General features: G+C 38.5%; 1 pseudogene; it reads left to right on the top strand.

The window, feature by feature from the left end:
- The first annotated feature begins 2,424 nt into the window (after positions 1–2,424).
- On the top strand, positions 2,425–3,690 carry LOC105295527 (annotated as a pseudogene).
- The last annotated feature ends 3,478 nt before the right edge of the window (positions 3,691–7,168 follow it).

The raw sequence follows: 7,168 nt of genomic DNA, 5'->3' as shown, positions 1-7,168 counted from the left end.
ATTTTGCCATAATCTTTTAGAACCAACCAAACCAACTTATGATTAGTTCAACCATAGCACATCTTAAATTTAAATTGAAAGCACAGTAATTATTTTCATGTCTTTTAAAAATTTGAATTACACAAACCAATGAACGTGATCCTAAAGCAACTAAGATGATTATTTATGCCTTGTAATTTGTCTGGTCGTGGGTAATAAGAAATAAGAAATAAAAGACACTGAAAAAAGTCAATGATAGAAAATACAAATGGAAAACTTAGTATTTTTTTTTTTTGAATGATAGCAACAGCTCATCAGAGAAGCACTTAGGAGTTGTCATGGCAACAGTAATACATGAAAGTGAGCCTTTAGCCTCCAAGTCTCCTTTTTCTCTCTTTTCTAGTGCTGGCACTAAATAGTAAAGAATAGTCCCAGATGATGTGCAAAACCTATAATGTTTATAAATTAGTCTCAGTTAACTCATACAACAACCTTGAGTTTCTCAACAAATAATACACTGATGAGTGTTAAGAGAGCAGAGACATCTCCAATGAATGTACAATGCATCCAGGTCCCATAAAATAAAATAATACAGCATATGGTTGGGTTTACTGTTGGTCTTCCCATATCAGACCTGATTAGCATCATGTGTAGTTTTAAGTTCTGAATTTTGTTCCATCTTTATGACACTTTGCTGTAATACATCTCATTCCAGCCTTCATATCCCTGGTCTCTAATCAGCCTACATTTATCTGTTGTACAATAAATAGGTAGTATAGTATACTGATTAAGATAGTGAAGTTTGGGACTAGATAAACCTAAATTCAAATTCTGGCACTGCCACTTATCTACTGGGCAATCTTGGGTGACTTACTTAATATTTCCAAAGTTAAAATTCCTCATCTGTAAAACAGAGATAACTATAATTATAAATATAATCCCTCATACAGGATAGTTTGAGGATTAAATGAGATAATATCCATAAAAGCACTTAGTCCAGAACTTAGTACATATTAAACATTCTAAATATTAATTTATTATTATACATAAAATACTGCCCATGACCTATGATTAAAATATCTATAATCATAGATAATTTAAGCAATTTTTTAAATCACAGAAAAATTAGAATTTTTAGAATTATAATTCTTGAACACTTTATTCAACTTCTGTTTCTATTCCTGATTTAATGTGTTTTATTTTTCAGTTAATACTTGGAAATACTATTCAAAGATGACTCTGCCAGACTTCTCGATGCTTTATAATGCTTTTGCATGGGTCCCAATCTCAATCACAATTAAGAGTGGTAAACTCTGAGAGACAAGGCTCAGTTTAATTCCTATACATCTATAGTTTAGTAAGTGAGATAAATAAAGTTTATAAATATGTCATGTCTATGAGTATAAAAAAAAGAAGATTGGACAACAGCTGGCAAAAAGCTCAAAGCAATAAGAATAATGAGAAATGTGAAATGACAATCCCACAACAAGAATTAAAACTCTAATTCAAAAAGATATATGCACCCTTATGTTCACTGCATTATTTACAATAGCCAAAATATAGAAGCCTCCTAAATATCCATTAATAGACGATTGGATAAAGAAGGTGTGATACATACATATAATGGAATATTACTCAGCCATAAAAAGTAATAAAATCTTGCCGTTTGCAACAACATGGATGGACCTAGAGGATATCATGCTAAGCGAAATGTCAGACAGAGAAAGACAAATACCATATGATTTCACTTATATGTGGAATCTAAAAACAAAATAAATGTACAAACAAAACAGAAACACATAGATACAGAAAACAAATTGATGGTCGCCAGATGGGAAGGAGTTGGGAGATGAGTGAAAAAGGAGAAAGGGATTAAGAAGTACAAATCGACAGTTATAAAAGTGTCATGGAAATGTAAAGTATACCATAGGGAATATAGTCTATACTATAGTCTATACTATTATAATAACAATGTATGGTGTCAGACAGGTACTAGACTTATCAGGGTAATCACTTCATAAGGTATATAAATATCTAATCACTATGTTATACACCTAAAACTAATATAAAATTGTATATCAACTGAAATTGAAAAATAAATTTAAAAAAAAGAATGTAAAAAATGTGCAGCAAAGTCTTGGTAAGGCTTATTGCATCCAATTGTTCTAGAAGGCAAAGAAAGATCATAACTAGCCAATTGAGGTCTCATTCACTTAGTCTGAGGACTTCTGGGAGTACTTTTACCAACAGCTAACAGATACCGGTTAGGAGTATAAACTTGAACCAAGCTGCTTACCTTTTTTTTTTTCTTTTTTGAATTGAAGTGTTATACGTTTAGAAGCATGGATATTTTGTGTACAGCTTGATGAACTTTCACAAAATGAACATCTTCATGTACTCAGTACTCAGATAAAGAAATAGAACATTGGCGACCTAAACCTGAGTCTTGGCCTTTCACCTTCCTCCCAGAACAACATGAGTTTCAGCACCTGTTCGAGCTTTTCCACTAGTTACTGGCCCCTGGGCTCTGTGTAGTCACATAGCTACTGGGTCCGGCCAGCAGCAGCGCAGCCAGCATGTATGCAGGTGCAGGGGGCTTAGCTCCCAGATCTCTGTGTCCCATTCCACCAGGGGCCTGGCTGCAGGAATGGCTTGGGTCTGGAGGGTATAGGGGATATCCGGACCAAGAAAGAGACTATGCAATGCCTGAATGACCACCTGGCCTCCAACCTGATGAGGGTGTAGAGCCTGGAAGCTGATAGTCAGAAACTAAAAAGGTAAATCTAAGAACACCTGGAGAAGAAGGGACCCCAGGTCAGAGACTGGGGACATTACTTCAAGACCACCAAGGAGCTGGGTGCTCAGATCTTTGCAAGTTCTGAGAACAATGCCTGCATTGTTATGCAGATTGACAATGCTCATCTGACTACTGATGACTTCAGTCAAGTATGAGATAGAGCTGGCCATGCACCAGTCTGTGGAGAGTGACTCTGTGGGCTCTGAAAGGCCATTGATGACACCACTATCATCTACAGCTGGAGATGGAGATTGAGGCTCTCAGAGAGGAGCTGAAGAGGAAATAAATGGTCTGCAAAAACAGATTGCCAACTCCAGGTTGTCTGTGGAGTTTGGGTGCCCCCAAATCTCAAGGCTTCAGCAAAATCAGGGCAGACATCTAGGCCCAGTATGATGAACTGGCTTGGAAGAACCATGAGGAGTTAGAAAAGTGTTGGTCCCAGCAGATTGAAGAAAGCACCACAGTAGTTACTTTGCAGACCTCTGAGAAAGGAGCTGCTGAGATGACACTCACAGAGGTGAGACACAGCCCAGTCCTTGAAGATTGACCTGGACGTGATAAAAAATCTGAAATCCAGCTTGGAGAAGAGCCTGAGGGAAGTGGAGACACACTATGCCACACAGATGGAACAGCTCAGCAGGATCCTGCTGCACCTGGAGTCAGAGTTGGTCCAGACTTCAGAAGAGGGGCAGCACCAGACCCAGGAGTATGAGGCCCTGCTGAACATCAAGGTCATACTGGAGGCTGAGATCACCACCTACCGCCACCTGCTGGAAGAAAGGGAGGACTTCGATTTTGGTGACGTCCTGTACATCAATTCCATGTAATTCATCTAAAAGACCACAGCCACCCACAAGATTGTGGATGGCAAAGTGGGGTCTGAGATCAATGACACCAAAGTCTTGAGGAGTTAAGGCAGCAGAAGTGGGGCAACACTTGAGGTGGGCAGGAGGCCAATAAAGTGCTCAGAAATCATTGAAAATAAAAAGAAATAGAACATTTTCAGCATAACAGAAGCCTTCCTTAGGCCCCTTCCCAAACATTACTGCCACTTTCCTATTACTGTTGCAAGAAGCAATACCCAAAGGAGGAAATTAGACGCTCAGACAACTTTGTTAAAAGTAGGAGAATTTATTAGCTGGCGGAGCATATGGGGCTTAACAGCACCAAAACACGAGCTCTCCTTGGTTAGATTTCTTACAATTTATATACCTTTGTAGTGTCCATGCAAGGGGCATTTGATTCTTTTGTCTGAGGTTTTACAAGCACCTCATGACTCAGGATGGGGAGGGGGAGTTTCAGGTCGGGGGATGCAAGAGGAATTTCTAGACTACTGGTCTTATCTTATATCTACAGGTCGTTTGTCTTATAGATGTTGCGAGTTTCCAGAAGTCTATTTAGAGATTTATAAGATATGGTTAATCTATAACCAGCTGAGTTGGTCATTTCTGCAAGCCCTTTCCTTTACATTTTCCAGATGCTTCCTCTCCTTTCTTAATAGTGTCAATTAGTTTTGTCTTTTAACTCTGTAACTAGTTTAAATATCTTTAAACAAAGATACAATGTATAATTCTGTGGGGTTTTTTTTTCATCAACAATATTCTTGTGAGACTATGCTTTATAATTATTGGGTCTTTGACCTGTTCCTGACACAGAACTCCTAAAAATCTTTAAATTTCCTAAGTGATGAGAATGATGAAGGTGTCTTTTATTATGTTAATGCAGTGACTTTTGGAAAGCCCTTAGGTAACCTAAGAATGTAGCAGGGGAACCAGCTACAGTGATTAGAGTGTTGGAAGTTTCAGTCTCAAATCCCTAGCCAAGGGTGGGGGCAAGGAGAGAGGAGTGGGGCTCCAGGTTGAATCAATTACCAATGGCCAATGATTTAATCAATGACTATGTAATGAAGTCTGCATAAAAACCCAAAAGGACTGGCTTCAAAGAGTTTCAGGTTGGTGAGCATGTGCAGGTGCAGAGAGAGTGGTGTGCTTGGAGAGGGCATGGAAGCTCTGCACCCTTTCCTCCTACCTTGTCCTGTGCATCTCTTCCATCTGACTGTTCCTGAGTTATAACCTTTTATAATAAACCAGTGATCTACTAAGTAAAATGTTTCTCCGAGTTCTGTGAGCTGCCTTAGGAAATTAATTGAACCCAAGAGTCGTTAAAACTTCTAACCTATAGCTAGTCAGTCAGAAGCACAGATGACTGGCATCTAAACAGAGGTGGAAGACTGTTTTGTAGGACTGACTCCCTAATATATGGGGTCTGACACTACCTCTGGGTAGATAGTATTCAGAACTGAGTTGTAGGACAGCTGGCGTTGGAGAATTGCTCATTGATGTGGGGAAATACCGCCTCCCCCATATGTTGGAATTGGTGACCAGAACCTTGAGAGACTCACCCGTGTTGTATATGGCTGTGGTTTGCTTGTTTTCATTGTATATAGCATTTCATTATATAAATACACTATAATTTTTAAAAATCCATTTACCATTGATGGGCATTTGGGTTGTTCTTATTTGGGGAGTTTTACACACGGTGGTGCAATAAACAGTCTTGTATCTGTCTTCTGGTATACATTATGCAGAGTCTCTTTCATTTTTGTTAGAATGCATATCTAAGAGTGAAAATGCTGGATTGTGGAGTATGCAAATGTTGAGCTTAAGCAGATACTGGTGAACTAGTATCTCCACTTACCCAAAGTTGGTTTTGCCAAATTGTACTCTTAATGTAGGGAGGAGGCAAGAGAACTAAAATGTTAATCAAGCTACATTCAGAGACTGCAATATGCTGATCGGCCCTGCAGCCAGGCCAGGAGGACACCTGCAGAACAAAGGAAGATTTCTGCTAGGATTGCTAACAACCCATTTTTCACACCTGTGAAAAGGGAAACAGGAACAATGGAGTCTTTAAGTGGAGCCCTCCACAAATAAAATCATTCATTCCCTATGGCTAAAACCATGGGGAACCTATGGGTTAAAGGCTGGGAATTGCCAGCAGACCTTTCAGGCTACATACTCTTCCTCTTCCCCTTCCTCACTGTATGTCCCTATCAAAGGAAATGGGAACTAAAGAATGACATATAAACTGAATTCCTTGAACACTTGCTCCCCCCACACTCTCCATCCCCCACACCACTCATTGCCTTTCCATGTCTCTCTCAGTCCTCTCGTTCTCTGCCTCTGAGAGGAGCCCACACTCTGTGGAGTGTTACTCCTTTTTCTAATAAACTTTCCTTTTGACTCTAACTTTGGCGTGTGTATTGAATTCTTTTTACACTCTCTGCCAAAGGACCCTCTTTTTCTCTGTGTGTGGGGCTGGGTCTCCCCATCACTTGTCTTGCATCACTCTTACCTGCAGTATACGAGACTTCCAGATGCTTCTCATTCTCACTAACACTTGGTATATCTGACTGTCTGCTTAATTTTAGCCTTACTGGTGGATGTACAGTGGTATCTCACTGTGGTTTTGATGTTCTTGATGAATTATAAGGTTGAACATATTTTCATATGTTTTTGAACATTTGGTTATCCTCTTTTGTAAAGTGCCTGGCCAAACCTTCTGCTCATTTTTCTATTGTACTGTTTCTCTTTTTCTTATTGATTGGAAAAATTTTATTAATACATTTTATTAAATATATGTATTCAAAGGTTCATAAACAGCCAAAGTAAAATAGATGAATCACTGAAGTAGTAATTAGTAAAAATGTATTTGCTCACACCAAAAAGACAGTTTGCAAATTGGGAGCAAATCAAAACATGGAACTCAAAGAAGTGACCGAATAAAAAAAAGTAATTATTTTTGAAGAATTTTTGAAGAATTGACGAGATTCGGGCTTGGGGTAGCAGATTGCTGAAGAAGAAACAAAGTTTGTTTATACAACCTTTCGGCCTTGAATTCCCTAATGCTGGCAATAAGTACCCCTCTCCTTCTCTTGGTACAGGGAGGCTACTTTTTGTATGGGAAATTTATTTCCTCCTTTCAGGGAGCGCAAAAGAGGGTCAGAGTGTCCTTCTTGCATTGGTCGTTTCTTAAATAACTTTAATTCAAAATAATCAATATGCCACTTTGACATATTTTGGGGCGGCCTGACCTGAATCCCATCATTAGCTTTGCAATATAAGCTAAATTAAGCTTTGTATGACTAAACTGGTTTTGTCTGCTCAGGGAAGCTTCAAGATTGGTTTCTATTTGCTCTCGATTTTAAAAATATAAATTATTCTGGATATTATTCCTTTGTCAGATATAGATACTACAAATATCTTCTTTCAACATTGTTTTTTTTTCTTTTTGCTTTCTTAACAGTATCTTTTGAAAAATAGTTTTAATTTTGATGCAGTTCACTTTATCAACAGCATAGTGGTTAAGAAATTAGCCCTGAAGTTAGACATA

Source organism: Pteropus vampyrus, unplaced genomic scaffold, assembly GCF_000151845.1.
Source record: "Pteropus vampyrus isolate Shadow unplaced genomic scaffold, Pvam_2.0 Scaffold107, whole genome shotgun sequence".
NCBI classification, from domain to species: Eukaryota; Metazoa; Chordata; class Mammalia; order Chiroptera; family Pteropodidae; genus Pteropus; species Pteropus vampyrus.
The sequence above is the reverse complement of the archived record's forward strand: the minus strand, read 5'-3'. Positions and strand labels throughout refer to the sequence as shown.